This window comes from Mus caroli, unplaced genomic scaffold (genome assembly GCF_978045245.1).
Source record: "Mus caroli unplaced genomic scaffold, Mus_caroli_1 scaffold_1, whole genome shotgun sequence".
Lineage (NCBI taxonomy): Eukaryota > Metazoa > Chordata > Mammalia > Rodentia > Muridae > Mus > Mus caroli.
This window is the reverse complement of record NW_028227256.1, coordinates 138,436,403-138,457,882: the sequence shown is the minus strand read 5'-3', so window position 1 is coordinate 138,457,882 and position 21,480 is coordinate 138,436,403. Positions and strand designations below refer to the sequence as shown.

The following is a 21,480-nucleotide window of genomic DNA, read 5'->3' as shown; positions in this document are numbered from 1 at the left end:
CAGAGACCTGCATGGCTCTGTCTTCTTAATACTGGGATTAAAGACATGTATCACCATGCCTGGACCTAAGCTTGTCATGGCCATTATTCCTTGAGATCAGGGCCAAATATCCAAATGCTGATGACTTCCATTTCTGGATTATAGTTTACTTCAGACTAAAAGTCTAAATGAAAATAATAACTGAGTCCTAAAAATGCCTAATGTGATATAACTATTCCTTGCTCAATTGACAACATATAAACAACAAGCCTACCTGGGTGGGACCTTGCCCTAAAGTCACCACTCCCTTAATCTGCTTATCTTCTCAAATATAGGATTTATCTCCACTGCATTTCCTGGTTCACATTTTTCTTTCCTTTTTTCATTTTTTTTTCTTTTCTTTTTTTTTTTTTTGCAACAAAGGTTTATGTATATGTTGTGTGGACTCATCTGGGACAACTTTTGTCTTTGACAGAACATTTGAGACCATATGGAAATACTTTTGGTTGCATAATCATGGAAAAAGGGATTACTGGTGTCCATAATTGAGACAGAAAAAAATGGTTTTACACATTCTGCACTACACAGAACACTCACTACAACAGGAAAAAATCCTGGCGAGGTATCCACAAGAAAAATTTGGAATGCTTCACGAATTTGTGTGTCATCCTTGTGCAGGGTCCATGTTAATCTTCTCTGTATCTTTCCAATTTTAGTATATGTGCTGCCGAAATGAGCACCTTGGTCCACTTTTATTACTTGAACGATACATTTTGTATTTCTCCTTGTAAAAGTTTGATAAGCTTGATCACATTGTTCTTCATGAGAGTAAACTAGAGAATCAAGCATATGTTAGGCTTTTTTTGAGATTTCTTTGTCAGTACAATTATTATAAATCTCTTTACCTTATCCTCAGGTAGTCTTTTTGGACCAGTTCAAAAAGCAGCAACAGTCTTCACCAAATTATTATAAGGAAGATGTCTAGAGTTCAAGTCAACCTCAGCACCAATGCCTTCCTTATTCCTGTTAGGATGACTCATTATGTCCCACTTAAAGCATGGCATGGCTTTCCAAATCCAAAATCACCATGTCCACATCCCTCCAAACAAACACCTGGTCAGGTCTACCTCAGAAATACCCTACTTCTTGTGCCAACTTTGCCTTACTTAGGATTTCCAGTGCTGTGACAATGCATCAACCCCTTTGACTCTTACATTAGGATAACAATTAACTGGAAATGGCTTACAATGACATAGGTTTAGTCCATTATCATGGCAGGAAGCATGGCAGGGTCTAGACAGACATGGTTCTGGGGTTCTGCATGCTGATCAAACTGCAGCAAGGAGAGGAAAAACTCTTTTGCCCTAGGCAGAGCTAAAGCATAAGACTTCAAATCCCACCCCCACTGTGACAAATTTCCTCGAACAAGGCCACACTTATTCTAAAAAAGGAAACATTTCCTAATAGTGTTTAAAGACTCTGAGAGGAGCCCCTCGCTCAGGCCTCAGGACAATAGTGGACACCCAAGAACTCACAATAGACCAAGCTTGATGCAAACCACATGAGGCTTTATTGGGGAAAGCCAGAGCTCTGGGGATAACTCATATCCCACGCAGGGGTAGAGGAGTCGACCTCAAGGTGAAAGAGTCCCAGTTTTTATAGGCCCTCAGGGGAGAAAGGGGGGAGTGGGGGATTTCCAGATCTAAACAATGTCTATTCTCAAGAAATGAGTATGGGAGGGCTACAAGGAAAGAGTCTGGTGCAGATGTAGCAACTCAGGATTGGCCAGGCTGTGTTTGCTGGGGAGATTTTCTGACTCTTTCTCAGCAACCAATATCACAAACACCTGGCAATGGGCTTCATCAGTGGGCACAAGCATGGGTTCAAGGATCGGTCAAAACATTGGCAGACACACAGGTTCAAGGAGTGGCCAGAGCATTGTGCACCTCTATTTTTCTAAATCAGTGAAGCTAGTTCTGCTAACACTGACATCTATCTTGCCAATTTCAGGGCTTCTGTGTCCTTTTACATTCTGTCAGGATCTTTCAGTGTCAGTCCCTGTAGGTCAAGCATTCAAACCCTTGAGGTTTTGGAGCCCAAACTATTCAAACCACTACAATTGGGAAATTAGATTAAAATTCCATCAATATCAGAAAATGTCTATCTATTTTAACTGACACTCTATATGGATATCTTATACAAAGTGGCTAGATTGTTTCTGTATTTAAATAAGTAAAGGACTGACTCAATGGCATAAAAATGCATGGAATGTGAGATTCCAAGTACCTAGTTCAAAAGGTGAAGTACGGCAGGTCTTGACATGTGTGGATTCATAAATATATGACCATACCTTAAAGGTGAAGCTTAATGAACATAGAGGGAATGAGAACTCAAAGAAATTGACTGAATAATGTGTTATTAACTTCAAAGTATTTTTGAATGCCAATGAGGCAGTAACATCATTTTCTAGTTTAACATATAATTTGAAATTTCTATTTCAACATACAATCTGCATGATTGAGATACTAATTCTAGACAGTATAGATGAGAAAAACTAATGTATTTAATTAGAAGTAATTTGATTCTTGAAGGTAACTTAGAGTGACTCAATGTGTAGATACATGAATATGTTTCAAATTACTTAGTTTAACATGAATAACATTAGACTTTGCTATTACATATAAACTACACAGACCTATAGCTTACTCCTGTCCATCTTTTCTAACTTTCTCTCTGATACTCTTTTTTAAACTCTTACTTTGTCTGAGTTTGGATATGCTTATTAAATAGAGCACTGGAGGCCTGATACATCTTTATATCTAGCTGAAAAATAATCCTTAATCACAGATTATCAATGCAGCTAGTGATACTCATCCCTGCTATATTTTTATTTGTCTTTGAATAAAAAAGATCTATAATGCATTTCCATGATAGCTACATCTTTTATAAAAGTTATATAATACATGTTAAAGCTATAATTAGTAAGATTTTAGTTTTATTATTTGAGGAATATTTTTCTTATAAGCATTTAAGTTATAAAAATAACTGAAGGACACGATTCTCATGTAATTGTTTAATGAGATAATTAACTTGGCATATGTTTTAAAAACATTTTACAATAGTTCTTCTAATTCATTTTTCTAATGTTGATATATCCAAAACAGTTTTTCTTTTTTATTGATGTAATGCTACCATTAAAACTCTATAGGTCACACAGATATAGATTCAAGTGAACATAATACTAAATAATTATGTAGAGTAGGTTTAAAAAGCCAGGAATAGGATGAAATGTTGATAATTGTACTCTATCTGTTCCAAATACTAAATTGATTTGATTTCAGAGTAAAGGCTAAAAGCATATTCAATACACTAAAAAGCACAAATCTATACTATATTGTTTAGTATGCTATTATTTCTTCAAGTATATCATTTCCCCTTCAGATTTCATTGCCGTAGGTTTTAAGAAAATGATTACAATCCATTTTTTAATATCTGGAGTGTAGTTCCTTGTTAGCTGCAGGAAGGAATTCTAGTTTGTCTTCAAATGTTTCCTGTTATATAAAGATGCAAGGTTTTAATTAGATTACTATTTCAAAACTTAGTTTTCCTACTATAATTATATCAAGCTCTTCACAACAACCAATACTAATAGTGTGAGAGGAGTTCGGAAAGTCATGATGTAATACTCATTGATCTTGTCATATCAAGTCAAAGTACTAGAAGATTATGTCATTTTAAAGCATGTTTCTCTGTGGAAAGAATTAATAGCAACACACTATAAAATTTAAATCACTTAAATAACTCTTATCTTTGAATCCATGCTAGATTTATATAGCTATTCAATTATTATCAAAGCAAATGGAATTCTACTACTCTTCCACAATTAAAAGTTTCATGAAAAATTGAGTGTTGTGCTATACTATACAGATGTAAGGCAGGTCAGAAGTCAGAAGATACTAGGCTCAAAGGATCAAGGTCATCTTCAGGGTCATAGTAAGTTTCAGGCCATCCTGTGCTACATGACTCAGGCATCCCCTTCTCCACAGAACAGCTTGGCTATGAAATTACTTATTCTTATATATGATTTAATTTTTTATATAAGCATGTTTTAGATTATAGTAACTATTACCAAAAATGTAAGCTAACATACTACCTTCAAATATCTTTGTACTAACCCTGAAATGACAAATTTTTATAATCACCATGACAAGTAAGCCAAGTAATATTTTAGGTTAACATTTTGAACTCCCTAGACTTATGCACAAATTTTTGTCACAATTTTAATCAAAATACAATTATATTAATTCTCCCTTTTTTTTCTATCCATCCAACCCCTTTCATGGCCCCTACCTCCAAGTCTTCCCATTATACCGTCAGTATTTCTTAATTTGATAGCCTCAAATGAAATTGATGCAAATATATATATATATATATATATATATATATATATATGTGTGTGTGTGTGTGTGTGTGTGTGTGTGTGTGTGTGTAGCGATAGAGAGATGCACAAATATATAAATAGAAAGTGGTCAGTCCTGATATCATATACAAACAAGGAAAAATTATCTCCGTACTTTCAAGTGTGGGGAGGGGGGCAATGAAACAAAATTACTTTCACAGTAATCCATTATCTAAATCACTATTTAAAGGTCATTTAACTCATGTTGTTTATTCCCATTTGAAAAATAAAGTACATGTGCATTTCTTTCCCTGTATATGTTTGTTTACTTGCTGTTTGACTCTAGTGAAGTCTCTGAGCAGTTTAAGGCAGAAATTGATGTGAAGTGATTTTGATGGAGTGTGTGCACAATTTTAGGTCATTTATCACTTCACCTTCCTTCTCCTTGTTTTTAATCATTTGGCAAACATATCCATGTTATGTGTGGCCCCTACATATCCTTCTGTAACACATTAATTTCCATTGTGTTTTCTGCCTGAAAGGAGTAGAGAGATTGTTTCCTGAGCTAGCCAAAAAACCATCAGTGTGTCTGGTTTTCATCAAGCCTCAGTGTTAAGTCTAAAATATTTAATAAATATGAGAACACAATTTGAATTATTGCTGTTACATCATTTTCTGATTCTATATTAGTTTCTTTAGCTGAGAATTTTCAAGTAATTTCTCACAGTTATATCACAGTTCATTATATATTTATAGTTGTTAATTATATGCATATAAGTGATCTTATGTTAACATCCTACTAGAAAGTGTTTGCATACTAATAATGTCTTTTTGGAAGAACACTAACACTTTGGGTACAACTAGGCAGGCACCTAGTCTTCCCATAGGTCTTTACGTAACATTATTTGGCTCTGCTGTCCACCAGAATGAGCACTGCAGTTAGTCACACCTAACAAAGACTAAAGTCATTGTTTTGACTAAAACACTTAGCAAAGACAGGCACTGAATACTTCTCTGAACATAAGACTTTCAAACGGGGCTGGTGAGATGGCTCAGTGGGTAAGAGCACCCGACTGCTCTTCCGAAGGTCCAGAGTTCAAATCCCAGCAACCACATGGTGGCTCACAACCATCCGTAATGAGATCTGGCGCCCTCTTCTGGAGTGTCTGAAGACAGCTGCAGTGTACTTATATATAATAAATAAATAAATTTTTTTAAAAAAATAAGACTTTCAAACAGGGATTCAGCCCCAGTGTAGCAGGCTCTGGCTAATATGACTAGGCTCCATAAAACAAGGGTTTGTATCTTCCCCTTTCCTACACTCCAGCATTACTGGGAATAAAAATATCTTGAGAGAGAAAGTACACTCATATGACAAAATTAGAAAAAAATCTAGCAGCAAACAACAAAAATTATGGGGGAGAAGACACCTGAGATTCTTAGGAAGTCACAGCCTGTAGATGAGGACACAGTCTGTGTTTTTACTAAATGGACACATATTCAAACCACCTTCTGTATACCCACGCTTAGCCCCATAGACTGAGGATACCCTTTTATTTGCAGGCTTAGAAGATGCTTCTGCGGCTCTTTGGTATAGATATGAGTGTGGTGGGTGAAGTGGAATTCCTTTTTGGAATTTCCAGCTGACTTTCACCGCCCCCCCCCCCCCGTGATAATATTTTTTTTTTTCTAACTCAATAATGAGCTTCAACTCCAGGCTCCATCTGTGTAATTCCCAGCATCTTTGACCATGGTGAATCAGGTTGGATTCTGCTTTCCCAGTTCTCCTAGGTTTCTATCATAAGAAATAAATGAATATGTACTTTATGCATAATTTGAACTTGTGAAAGGTATTATGAATCATGTTGAAATTATTCTTATGTCATGCAGTGCTTAGTGACACATTGTATATATTTTTCTATTGAGTCCCCTTTATGTTATAAATTTCCAAGATATTTTTTATATATTCTAAATATAAAGAAGCATTTTGGCAGCATGATTATACACAGATTGTAAGTTTTCTCTAATCATTTATAAAGCAGTCTATAAAAATATAAATTTCTCATTTTTTTTTGCTTTTATTTTTTACTTGATTGAGAATCAAAGTTTAATCTTTTTCAAATATATGTACTTGACATCTAGCCTGGATATTCAAGTTTATAGATGAGTAAGCATTTGTAACAGCTCATTAAAAATATGAGAACTCCCAGCTTTGAGAGTCATAAAGTTATTCAAATGTAATGTCAGCTATGTTTACTACAAGAACATGGGTATTACTGAAAAAACTTTCTTTATATTTTGAAGAATAATGATACTGATCAGTGTCATGAAACCATAAAATGTACAGGCACAGACCTTACTTTTTTCCAGTAAATGCCTTAATTTATGTAATTTGTTCTAAAGTGGGATTCCTTAGATTTGCAAATGTAAAATATGTAATGCACTTAAGATAATTGTAAAGGATGTCTTGGAGTATGTGACATTAGAGAGTAAATTTTCATAAGAGAGATTCTTTAGATTTTGAATAGCATTATACTTTTTAAAACTTCAATTTAAAAGTGTTTTGTCTTTAAGATTAGGCTAATTATCAAATATTTGCATTGAAAAGAAAATGAATATAGACTAATAATAAGACTACAAAATAAAAAATCTATGATATATTATTTTTAATTAATTTATTTTGTGTGTATGAGTGTTTTACCTATATGTATGTTTATATGCCACGTGCATGTGTTGTGGCCATAGAAGGCATACAAGAACATTGGATTTTTGTGGACTGAAGTAACATACAGTTGTGAATCCCCATACAGTTGGTAAGTGTTCTCCATAAGAGCAGTCAGTGATGTCAACCAGTGAACTAAGTCCTTGTTGTATATATTTAATCCAATAAATACCAAAAGACAATTAATGCAGCTAACTAATTAAGAGGCGCAGGGCTATGAATGGCAGTCTGAACATTTAAAAAAGTTATTTATTGTTAATAATATTTTGCTTCTAGTTTTAGTCAGGCAGTATGCTATGTATCATGAACACATAAACATAAGGGCTACAGTTTCAAGTGAATGATGGAATCTCACAAAGTAATCACCAAACAAAATAGACTATTTTAATATTAAAAAATCTAAAAATCAATAAAATAAGCATGCAGAGTAGATTTAAAAAATAGTAATAGTAACTAACCACTGCTAGTTCTCTATGTCAGCTATGAGATTTATGAGAAAACTAGTTATAACTGACCTTCAAGTAGACATGTGAAAATAATTATCTCACTCTTAAATGCAATATAATTGCATTTCTTTTTCTGTTATTTTTCTGAGTAAGTTACTGAATTCTAAAAATATGAAAACCAATCCAACTGCTATATTTTCATAAATACAGAAGCTTCAATGCTTATAAAATTATAGTAACCGATTGAAAAGAATTTCTAATTTTATTATAATTATGTAAGATAACATAAGAAACTGGGCATGAGATTAATAAGAATTTGAACATTTTATTATCACTCCGTGGAGTTTATAAGTTAGCAATTAATAAAAGCACTTGCCAGAGACATCATAGATGCCTAGGATGGCTGTGAGGAATTAGCCCCACCCATCACTGCCTGCAGCTCTCTGGAAAAGTGGCCTCACCTCTCACCAATAGCAACACTCAACAGTCACTTCTGTTCCTTTCCTGGACAACACAATGGAGCTGGCCACATGTCCACGGTTCAGGTAAAGGAGCCCTGAAGGTGTGACTATGGGACAGCTGACTCTACCACTTTTTCTTCTTTTTTTTTTTTTTATTATTAGACATTTTCTTCATTTACATTTCAGATGCTAACCGCAAAGCCCACTATACCCTCTCCCTGCCCTGCTCCCCAGCCAACCCACTCCCGCTTCCTAGCTCTGGCATTCCCCTGTACTGGGGCATATGACCTTCGCACTACCAAGGGTCTCTCCTCCCATTTTTGGACAAGTAGGCCATCCTCTGCTACGTATGCAACCAGAGACACAGCTCTGGGGGTATTGGTTAGTTCATATCATTGTTCCTCCTATAGGATTGCAGACCCCTTTAGCTCCTTGGGTACTTTCTCTAGCTCCTTCATTAGAGGCCCTGTGTTCCATCCAATAGATGGTGAGCATCCACTTCTGTATTTGCTAGCCATTGGCATAGACTCACAAGACAGAGCTATGTCAGGGTCCTGTCACCAAAATCTTGCTGGCATATGCAATAGTGTCTGGGTTTGGTCGTTGTGTATTGGATGGATCCCCGGGTGGGGCAGTCTCTGGATGGTCTTTTCTTAAGAAGAAGGAAGACCAAAGAGTGGATACTTTGCTCCTTCTTAGAATGGGGAACAAAATACCCATGGAAGGAGTTACAGAGACAAAGTTCTACCACTTTTTTGTCTTGGCATGCCATTGGTGCTGAAGTAACACCCTCACACCCTTCTTTCCCCTTTCCATCGTCAGCAGTAGGGAATGCTGGGGGAGCTATGCTGGCTCTGTCTCTTTCCAGCTGCAGCATTCAGGAAAGTCATCCCAAACATCTCATTGGAACAGCCGGGCAAATCTGGCCCGGGTGAAGGGAGTGCAGGTGAGCAGGCCCTATGGGCATGAGCACTGGAGATGTGGTCTCCTTTGAGGTACACTAGGCCCTCCTCCCCTTGGCTACTTGACACCTGTGACAGTCAGGAGAGCTGGTGAGCTGGTCCTGCCAACCTGCCTACTTGCCTACATTAGGCTGCAGCACAAGGCGAGTTGGGCTCTGTACCTTGCCTGGGCAGTGCAGTAGAGCTGTCCCTGGTGGAGAGCATAGGTGAACAGGACTCTAGGACATAAGTGCAGAACAACTGGACCTGCTTCCTGCTTCCTAGCTGGAACAGTGCTGGAGAGCTCACCCTGGTAGTCCAGATAAGGGAGAGCCTGCAGGCTGACCAGCCAAATTACCACCCAGGCCCATATTCAGGCCTCTGAGTTGGCACATCATAAAAATTATGCCACCTGTGAAATGTTAGAGTACATAAAATGTCCAGCCTACTGATCCAAAGTCAGGATCTCTACAACACAAAGCAAAAACAGGATAATCAAGAGAAGTCCCTGTGAGGATCCAATATTGATGGTGTCACAGAAGCCAGAGACTGGAAACCAGACCAATGATTCATTGCAGTGAGCGTTTGCAAATGGGGATGTGTGGACAGAGGGATATACTCTAGCACATACTGTGACACAATAGTTTCCACTATGAGATGTTTTCTGGGTTTGTTGTTGTTGTTTGTTTGTTTGTGTGTGTGTGTCATTTTAAATGGTGGGGATGTTGCAAAGTCAGAATATAGCTATTAGGGTTTGAGAAGATGAGTAGGACTGGGGTCATGACATGAAGCTCACAAAGAATACTAAACTAAGCATACAGAACTGAGAAATAATAGTAAAATCTCCAAAAGAAAAACAAACAAACAAAAGTAAGTAACATATAAAGCCAGACCTACCAGAATTACACTGGACATCTCAATGGAAACTATAAAATTCATATGAACCTGGACACATGTGCTATAGACTATAAGAGACCAAGGATGCAAGCCTACTCTACTATACCCACATTTCTAATCAACATAGATGGAAAAAATAAGACTCTTGATAATTTAGGTATCTATTAATCAGTGTCTATGTACAAGTCTAGCCCTGCATAAAGTGCCCCAAAGTAATCCAACATAAAGAGCTTCATTACAACAATAAAAAACCCAGAAAATAATCTCACACTAGCATAAATAAATTAGAAAACAAACACACATGCACACATACGCACACACACACCACAACCAACAACTCTACCCTCAAAAACAAAACACAAAATAACAGGAATTAACAATAATTGGTCATTGATATCTCTCAATATCAATGGTCTAGATTTTTAATAAAAAGATAGTTTAACAGATGTATATAAATATTATCCATTTACATCCAAGTAACTCACCTCAACATTAAAAATAAATATTTTTTAACATACCTCAGACCAAAGAGTTGAAAAAATATTTAAAGTAAATTTACAAACAAACAAAAAATAAGCTCATGGAGTCTATTTAATATTCAAGAAAATAGAATTCCAACCAAAACTATTCATAAGAGATATGATGATGCATACTCACCAAAGAATAAAATTCAACAAGATGACATTTCAATTCTAAACATCTATGCCGAAAACAAAATTGCACCAAAGTTTGAAAAAGAAACAATACCAAAACTTAAATTAAATATTAATCATTACAAAATGATAGTGGGAAAATTCCATACTTCATTTCTACCAATGGACAAGTCATCTAGACCAAATCTAGCCACAAAACCTTTGTTATATACTCTGCCCCACCTCAAAATAGCCCAAGGCAATATTGGCACAGAATGTTTGGGACTAACCAACCAATATCTGACTTGACCCAAGGCCCACTGCAAGAGAATGAAACAATACCCAACACTACTAAGAACCATCAATTAGATAGGCCAGAGACCCGGGTTAACAACAAATACTACTTGTAAAAAATGTATTCATAAAATGAATTGTAATCATATTCTGCTATACTCGTAGATCAATGTCAAATCAGTCATCATCAGAAAGGTTTCCTCTGACATCAAATGGGAACATATTAATAGAAACAGGGATCCACAGCAAGACCTTATGTGGGGAGAGAGTCAAATTGGAGGTGTCTATTAAACCACTCCCCTTAGATCTCAGGGAACCTCAGGGAGGTTTTTAGACCCAGAGAGGATGGAGAACATAAGAAGGAGGCCCTCTGAATCAACTAAGCAAAGCACATGTGATTTCACAGAGATTAAAACAGCAAACACAGGGCATACATGGGTTTAAACCAGATCCTCTCAGTATGTGTTATAACTTTTAATTTAGAATTTTTACCAGAATCCTGAGTATGAAAACAAGCAGGTTTGACTCTTGTGTCTTGTCTTGGAACTCATCTTGATGGGTGGCCTTGTTGAACTGCATTGTGAGTGTTTAGCTTAATAAAATTATATTAAATTTTATCCCATTTGGTATTTCTTATAGAATTATTCTTTTCTAATGAGAGACAGAAAGAGAGTGGATCTAGAGAGGAGAGTAGGTAGGGAAGAACTTGGAGGTACAGGTAGAGGAGAAGTGATAATCAGAATGTATTTGTAAGAAAAACTAATCTACTTTCAATAAAAGAAAAAGAAAAATGTGTGTTGGAGATGTATATATATATATATATATATATATATATATATATATATATATATATTCACTATTAATTTTTGACATCCCTGAAGGACAGTGATGTACAAATATCAGTTAATTTTATCTAAAGTGTTATAACAATTCCTCCTAAATAGTATAATAAACCAAGGATTTCTCGAGGAAGAATTGTGCCTCAAGTATGTTATATAAAAATCAGGTCATTTGCTGTATGTGAATTAAAGGTAAATGGCATCTCTAATTCCAACTTATGATGGAAAGACAGGTAGATGGGTATGAGTTCAAGGCCAGCAATGTCTACATAGTTATAAGCAATCCAGGGTTATATAGTGAGACCATATACAAGACAAAACAAAAACAAAATACTTTTGCATTCTAATTCCCAGGCCCAGCATGCCCTGACAATTTCACACTTACTAGACTATTACTGTATTAGCTGACTACTCAACATATAAGTTTTAAGTTTGTTTTTTTTTTTTATTTCATGTTTATGCCTGTTGCCTGCTGATGCTATTAGAGTGTTAAAGATCTACTGGAACTGAAGTTTTGACCAGTTGTGGGCCACAAGGTTAATCCTGGGGACAAAAACTGTCTTCTGTTAGAGGAGCGATTGCTATAAACTACTGGTCCATTTTTCCACCCCAAAGCATAAAATGTTTAGTATATATGTATCTGTGCATACATTCTTGTATTTTTTGAAAAAAACCTATCATTCTGAAATGAAAGAGGGAAGATGAGTCTAAACTATAAGCTGAGAATTCAGGATAAGATGATTCATTAGAAACTATATCAATGAAAACTAGAGGAATAAGACCAAGCATATAAGAAAACAACTATGAACACTATTACTATGAGTGAGATAGCTGAAGACAAAATCTAATTACAAAGGCAAAATCTTCACTAAAACGCCATTAGGAGAGTTTCTGGGAGGGGTCCATTTGGACTTAACTGTTGGCACCTGACTAGGGTGAGTGGGTTCCCAGAAGAATATTCCCTACTTGATGGGAACATTCTGATAACAGTGATCAAGGTAGGACAACCTATACTAGAGACATAGAATGATAAACATCTTTGAGTAGAGAAATAACAGTGCAGGGTATAGAAACTGAGGCCGGGGTTTGATTCTGGATGAGCTGGTTTGTCTAGTGGGGTCATGGGTAAGAAACATCTCAGTGACAAAGGTGGTGCAAGCAGGTCTGATGTGCCTTATCACCTCAGACCCTTTGCTACAGATAGCATTGTTAGGAAGCATGACTCCTGAATTAGCAAAGAGAACATTGTAAGCCAACAGCACATGGTGTACGAGTTGGGATTTCCTGTAGAAAACTGTAGGCCCATGCAGAATTTCTTCTTACTGGGAAAAGAGATGCTTGATAAACTTGTTGACATTACTGAGATTTGCAATACTCCCAATAGCTGAGGAAACTGCATCAGAGAATAACTCATAAGTAGGGAGAAACAACCATATTCCAACTAGGAGAAAAAGTGTGTTATACTATTTTTTACTTCATGCTGTTATTTTTTAACCTTTCTTTCTACCTTTGTCCTTGATGATTTATTTTAGTAGGCATTTGCCTCAAGTAGTGTTTTTTCACTGTCTTTTTATTACCTTTCCTCCTATCCTATGCTCTTTATTATTTCTCATTTCTCAATTTCATATATTTTCATTTTCTTTCACACAATATTTCTTTTCTCTCTCATGTCAATCCTGTGTTATTTTCTACTTTATTATTATCACGTTTAATGCTAAAAATTTATGAACAACATTACCCCATTGTGAATAACAAACTCACAATGTCTCTGTGTCTCTTAATTGTATGATGACACAAGCGAAGTACATGAGTGTCTTTTCCTACAAGTTGACAGCAGAAATGCTCTAAAACATTGTATCTGTGGCCTCAATCTGCATTCTCTCTAATTAGTATTAGAGGAATAAAGCCCAGTGAAGACCAGCAACCAAGAAGATGCACAAAACTGAAACTAACAAATAGACAAAAGAACGAGGAAAGAGGAGGGAAAATTGGAGCATATATGCATTCACAAAGGCACATACGCACACACAAACACAAACACACACACACACACACACACATACACACACAAACACACAAGAAGCCACTCTAAGAAAATTTTAATCTCCTAAATATCAGAAACCAATAACTAAGTATCAAAAGTACCTGAAAATTATGTAAATCTTTCCATTTTAAAAAAGATCAATAAAATGTTTATTACTTAAATAAAAAAATAAAGGAAAATAAAGTAACAAAATAAACCTAGGACCTAAACAGAAAAATAGCATAGTAGAAAACAATAGACCACTGTCTATTGTTGTGATACAGGGAAGTTTGTTGCTGCCGTTTGTTTTTTCTTATGGAGCAAGATTCATCAAGGGATTTAGGATTAATTAATGATAATTATTGCGATGTTATATAAAATAAAAAGATATTAAATTGGAAAACTACCAAATGTAAACACAATAAATTAATATGTTATATTTGGCACCAAGATCAGTAGAAACATATCAATAAAGGAGGTTCTTCAGAAAAAAGAAATGTCAGGGATGAATTTTAAGGCTGAGCCAACAACAGTTCATTCAGAAACATATAATGAAATGATGAAATGGCTCACCCTTCAGAGGGCATTAGAACACATTCAAAAATTCACACCAAGAATCTGTTGAACAGAAACAAAATTAAATTGATAAAAGGTCATAAAATTTATTCACTGAAATTACAGCAGAAGCTTTCTGAAATTTAGAGAAATGACTAAACTATGAACACACAGGAGGTTTTTATTAGCCAGAATAGACTTAGCAGAGAAGAATTTCTCTACAAGATATGTCAATATATTTTTAAAAATAGAAAGCAAAAAATAAGAAAAAATGACCAGCTGATCTAGAAAACAAACCTATTAAGATAAAATCTGACCTTGGCAGAAGGTGTGGAAGCTAGGCAAGCTGGAAACGGTGTATTTCAAGGTTTTGCTTCTTTATATGTGTCTATTCTGGTTGATCTGCGGTGACATTTCTCTGAATTTAATTTACTTTCATCTCATGGCTGATGAAGCTTTATTTTCCAAAGTGCCTTTATGCATATTTATTAGTATTTAAAATTAGCATATAAAATAATGGCTTATTTAATAGCATTTCACACAGAATTTATTCTTATTTGTCCCTCCTTTGGCACTCATTTGTTTTCATCACTCCGTACTTGGTGAGCCCTTTAACCTTCTCTAGGGGCTCCCCTTCTTCTTTTATGATATATATTCCTTAATGACCAGGGGTCCATAGCTTGGTTTGCAGATGGCAGACTGTTTGACCCTTCATAGGAGGTGTAGCCTTGTTTGAGAAAGCATACCATTAGGGGTTGGATTTTAGCTTTCAAAAGTCACACCATTGCTATTTAGCTCTTTCTCCTTAATGCACATGGATCAGATGGAAGTTCTTAGCTACAGCTCCTGTACCATGCCTACATGCTTGCTGCCAGGATGCCTGCACTAATGGTTATGGACTCTAATTCTCTGGTACTATGAACCCAACTAAATGTTTTCTCTGATATGTTTTAAGGTATTTTCTCAAGACAATAAACAATTAATCAAGGCAGTGACCAACTCCACCCTCCATCAGTTTTGCCCTTTTCTAGCTTTATGATCACAACTCCCCACAGGTTTGTGGTTTGTGTGTTTGTGTGTGTGTGTGTAATATATATTGTATAAACACAATGTAAGATCTGAATTTTGTGCTTATGATATCAGAACTCCAGTTCAATTCACTTTCCTGAAATATCATGACCTATTTTTTCCTTTACTGATTAATACAATATCATTGTATATTTATGGACACTCCCATTTAGTAGGATAGGTCCATTATGTAGTTGTGATATTGCAGTCATAAACACGAACATGTAAATAACCCTATGAAAATGCTTGGATTTCTGTGAGTGTACTCTGGGGTAATATATTTGGATTGCATAGTAGTTCTAGTTTTACTGCTTTAAGAAACCTGTGCTGATTGTCATAGTACTTGTATAACTTGCATTTCCATTAGGAATGACTAAGGGGCATCCTTCAACAAATCCTCATTATTTATTGCCATTTGTTTTCTTCATAGTAGCTAGCTTGCTTTGAGTGAGATGAAATCCAAGAGTGGTTTTAATGTGAATTTTCTTGATGACTCAGTACATTGACTACTTTAAAATATATTTATGTTCATTTGTGTGGGTTTTTTTTTTCTTTAAAGAGAATTGTGTATTCAGTTCATTTTTCAGCTGGATGATTTAAATTTGGTGTTTTAATTTTGTATTTCTGACTGTATTATAGATATTAATAACTATCTGATATATGGTGAACTACTGGAGGCCAGCCCCAGCAGGATCTTCTTTTTTATCTGTTCTTCTTGAGGAAGTAGAGGAGGAAGGGCATCAACGGAAGGGAAGACTTTGTCTTATGAGATATTTAGGGTTGCTGTACAAAAATAAAAGTTTACTTATATAAGTCTAAGTTACCTTGCTACTGTAGCTGACCTGCCCTCTGTAGCTGACCTGCCTTCTGTTATCCTCTGAGGCCAGAAACTGCAGTCTCTGGCACTTAGCACCTCATCCTAAAACAGCAGGAGATTAAATAAAGGATTAATTGGGAGAACATTTTCCTTTTTGTCCAGATGCCTCTTGCTTGTCCTGCTAGGGGGAGTTTGTAGCAACACACTTCTATTGAACCAGGAGAAGAAAATAGCTCTTGCAGAAGAAAGAACTTTTATATAAGCAAATATGTATAAGCTCACATAAGTTCATATACAGATTCAGGCATGCACATGTACACATTTCCATTCAAACCATATGGGGTCAGCTTGCGTGCATTCTCAAAACTGCATACTTACACATACATGCATACATTCTCACAATTACATATTTACACACACACACACACACATCCATACTTACATATGCATATGGCGCAAAAGACCAAACACCAGTGGAGAAAGAACTTACTCATTCCAGATGAAAAATGAGCTCCAATCTTTATTGCATAGAGAAAGAAACAGCTTTTACCCCTTTAATGCTAAATGAAATAAATCCAAGTTTTTAGGAAAAAGGCTTTGTTTCTTTTAATAATGCCAAGCCTGCTTTGTTATTAAGAAAGGACCTGTTCTGTCCCATGGTAAGGGGAAATCTGTCTGCTCCTTCTGCTCTCTGCAGCTTCTTTTTCCTCTTTCCCTCTGCATTCTGGACATTGCTCTTAATTTTTTTTTTATGTTACCTAGAATTTCTAGGTTATTCCATTCTGCATTCTCCTTCTAATCTTGCTTTCTTCTCCTGCTTTGATGTCACAATAATGTTCTTACTCTCAATGCCTTTTCTCCCAATGCTATAACTGTACTTTTAAGTTCTTCTTGAGTTCAGTTCTGTCTAAAATAATGTTCTGTCTCAAAACTTCTCCTCAGCTATGTTCTATCTCAGCTCATTTGTTCTCTTCTCAGTTCTCATCTTCTTCTTGTCCTCAGCATTAAAACATCTTTCAGAATACATGACTACATGTTCAAGAGTCCATCACAAGTTCACACACACACACAAACACACACACACAATCAAATAATAAATTGAAATAGAAGTTTACAACAGAGAATGTTTACATGCATATCCATTAGGAGTAGTCATCTGGCTAAATATCCATCACCTATCAAAGCTCCACAGGTTCATTGAAAGTAGAAAACCATAACTAAGTTATTAGTGAAGTTTTGTATAGATTAAACCAAATCAATATTTTACCTTCTTTCCTAGAACCTATAGTAATCATTAGTTCACCTTTTATGACCTTTGGTTAATTGTTTTACTACCTCTTGAACTGTGCTCTGAGTAGAAGAAAGTCTGGGTACTATATAAAAGCAATTAACTAGTGACACATGGGAGAATGACAGAGCTCTCATTGAAGTTTTGATTATCAGAAAAGAACCTAATAGCAGTCCTATTATAAAAGAGCTTAATAATCACTGATACAATTTTAGGAATTCTTATAGGATCATCATTGAGAAGTCTTTTATTTGTTTATATAGCATCACTACAAGACAGTATATCTTCATAGATCTGTAGAATCTGCTCAAAAGGGTGGGCTCATAATGCCTAGTGGTTGTTACATATGTTTAAGAGTAACAGGAACAACATTTTAATAGCAGAAATATTTCCTAAAATGAATCTTTCAAGTCCTTGTCTTTAAGAGCAAATCTGCAACTGTGGCAGATTAATACAAAACAGACCATCTCAAGATGATCACCTGCTAGTTATTAGCTTGTCCTATTATGGCTCCTGACAATCACCAAATATTTCCTTTATTTCTGTAAGCATAATTTTTATTCTAGTGACTGCTCCTTTGTGGGTAGCCTTTAATTTCTAGTAATCACCTTAGTTCTTGTTATTGTTCTGTGTGAACTAGGAAAGTTCTCAGAAAGTTCTTGCTATGCCACTAGTAGACCAATAATTTCAGATCTGATCATCTTAAAAGTGTTTTACACTGTTTGATTTTATTTCAGTTCAACATTAGATATATGAATCTGATTCCATTCTTCTACATGTAGCTATGTGTTTTTCCAAGCACTATTAGTTGTAGAGGATTTCTTTGTGCCAATATAAGTTTTTGTATTTATGTCAAGGTAGGCCTTGCCTGAGCTTTCCTAAACTCTTTCTTTAATTTTTCATATTTCATCAAAACAATAAATGTGTGAGTACATATATATATGTGTGTGTGTGTGTTAGTCTATAGGTGTTTAGTATGTGTGTATACATGTGTATGTGTGCAAAGAAGTCTGATTATGTATATGTATGAATGCATATGGATGAGTGTGTTTATATGTGTTTGTATATATTTGTGGAGTGCGTTATATGCATATGTATGTGAGGTATGTGTGTGTTCTGATATGGATAAATGACACTTACTAAACACATAATCTTCTGCTTAGATGCTCTAATAGTTTATAGGTACATAAATTCGATGTGAAATGATTTACATTTTGCACAAACACTGAAGATAAATACCTAAAATATACCAATGAGTTTGTTTTGTATTCTCCTGGATATCTACTACAGACATGAGGCACACATTGAAGTGTGTTTAATATATTCCACTTCTAACTAAGATAATTAAAAGCTATTTGCATATATGTAGCAGAGGATGGCCTAGTTGGTCATCAATGGGAGGAGAGGCCCTAGGTCCTGTGAAGGTTCTATGTCCCAGTATAGGGGAATGCCAGGGTCAGGAATGGGATTGAGTGGGTTGAGGAGCAACAAGGGAGGGGATAGGAGATTGTCGAAAGGGAAATTAGGAAAGGGGATAATATTTGAAATGTAAATAAAGAAAACATCTAATAAAAATAAAAATATTTTTTAAAAAGCTATTTGCAATTGATAAACCCTTCCTAAGGAAAACCTGCTCAGTATTACTATAGGTTTACCATTTCATTACTGCTGAAAACATTGATTACTTCTACCCAAGTCCTCAAAATCCATACACTCTTTGCTTTTGTGGTACAAGGAAATAATAACATTCTATTTTTAACACTACTTTGTTGGGGGCAGAAATAAATATTTGCATACAAGATTAACGTGGCTGGACTTTTTCTGGTTGTAGATTTTGGTTTTATGGAAAGCAGCAACACTCATAACTGTAGTAATACACATTTTTCCTCTCTTCTCAATATATGAGTGTACTGTGACAAACAAGATCAGAGAGTCTATGTTTGACAGCTATTTTATAGTAGATGAACAAGCCAGACATGGTAGCATAGACATGTAATCTAAGCACTTTGGAGCCTGAGTCAGTAGGATTTATACATTGGGGGAAAAGCGGTAAAGAGAGAGAAAAAGAGAACAAGAGAATGGGGATATGGAGGAAGAGACAGTTTATGCTTGTTTTCTAATACTGGCTTCTGTTGCATTTAATGAAAATTTGAGGACTACAGACTCAGCAAATTTGTCCATATGATATGACAGATTTAAACACAGTCTCTAAGGTGTGTCATGATTACCTGAATGTTTATGAAGCATTAAATTGCTTAGCCCTGACTGAAATATAGTTAAATGTTTAAATCATTCCTATTTTTGTTTTCAATTCAATGCAAAAAATGATGAAATTTAATGGTCTAATACTTCACTTATTATAAATATAAATTTATTTTTATGACATGATAATTTACTTACAAAAAGTTATTCCTTTAACAGTAAATAGAAAAATGTTATCATACAAAAGTTAGAAATGCATATAAATAAATGTCTGTGCATTTTTGTTTTTATATAAATCTGTTGCTATAGACTATCATGACTTCCTCATAATCTAATGCCTTATGAGGAGCACTTTATTGTGGTTTTTATAGAAATTTATTTATTTTAATTTGCTCATTATGAATTACTTTTCTCTGAATTCAATTATTATATTCTACCTAATTTTGATACTATTAAAAATACTCTATGACTATCTACCTTCAGGCAGAGGTCTGTTATTCTTTGACCACAAAAATGTGCTATTCTCTCTCTCTCTCTTTCTCTCTCTCTCTCTCCTCTTACTCTATTTACATATTTCTATCATGTATCTATCTTTCATCTACCATATATCTATCTTTCATCTCTCTGAATGTGTATGTATCTATATCTATGTATCTATCATTTATCTATCGTCTATCTGTCTGTATATCTATCATCTATCTATCATCATAATTTATCTCTCTCCATCACTTCTTCCTTCTATACTTCATTTCCTCTTACACTGTATATAACCATGCCCAAGATGAGTATCTTTAATAATCTTTCTTTCTTCTGTTACTTCCTTAATTTAAGCTTGCTCTTTTAGAGAATTTCTTTTCATGCTTCAGAGGAAATGTGTTTTTTGCATTTAAGGTCAAAGGTTATCTCTGATATTAAGACAGAGGGAAAATAATGCAATTTTATTATAATATTAAAAAGTTTTAAAACAAAGAAAATCCCTTTATCCTTCTAAAATGTCCTCCCACACCTGAAGAGCAGGACTATGACATTAAATTTCATGTTATGAAATTGACTGTGGCCTTTTAAGTTCAAATAAATAAATCCCTTAAAGCAATACAGTAAAATACAAATAAAACATGTGCAGGAAATGAATAAAAATGTTCAAGACATGGAGATGGAAATAGAACCAATAACAAAAACATAAATGGAGGCAACTCTTGGGAGGGACATCCTAGGAAGGAGAACAGGAACTTTGCATACAAGCATCATGAACAGAACCCCAGATATAGAAGACAGAATCTAAGGCATAGAAGATACAATAGACCATAATCAACCTCCAAATGCTGACACCATTGCATATGCCAACAAGATTTTGCTGAAAGGACTGATATAGCTGTCTCTTGTGAGGCTATGCCAGTGCCTAGCAAACACAGAAGTGGATGCTCACAGTCTGCTATTGGATGGAACACAGGGCCCCCAATGGAGGAGCTAGAGAAAGTACCCAAGGAGCTGAAGGGATCTGCAACCCTATAGGTGGAACAACAATATGAACTAACCAGTACCCTCAGAGCTCATGTCTCTAGCTGCATATGTATCAGAAGATGGCCATGAGTGGAAGTAGAGGCCCATTGATCTTGAAACCTTTATATGCCTCACTACAGGGGAACACCAGGGCCAAGAAGTGGGACTGGGTGGGTAGGGTAGTCAGGGGGAGAGGGTATGGGGGACTTTTGGGATAGCATTGGAAATGTAAATGAAGAAAATACCTAATAAAAATAATAATGAAAATATTTTTTCTAGTACTTATTCTGACATTCATGATCATGTTCAAGTAATGGGCAACATCCAGTTTCTGCCTGTGCAATCTACCTAACAACACACGCATTGTTATTATTTAAAAATTTCATACATGTGCACAATGTGTTTTGTTTGTATTCA

General features: G+C 35.4%; 1 non-coding gene across 1 annotated transcript; it reads right to left on the bottom strand.

Moving 5' to 3' along the window:
* Positions 1–612: 612 nt before the first annotated feature.
* On the bottom strand, positions 613–719 carry LOC115032568 (U6 spliceosomal RNA). Its single transcript, XR_003838213.1, has one exon. It is a non-coding gene; the product is annotated as a U6 spliceosomal RNA (small nuclear RNA).
* Positions 720–21,480: the final 20,761 nt, after the last annotated feature.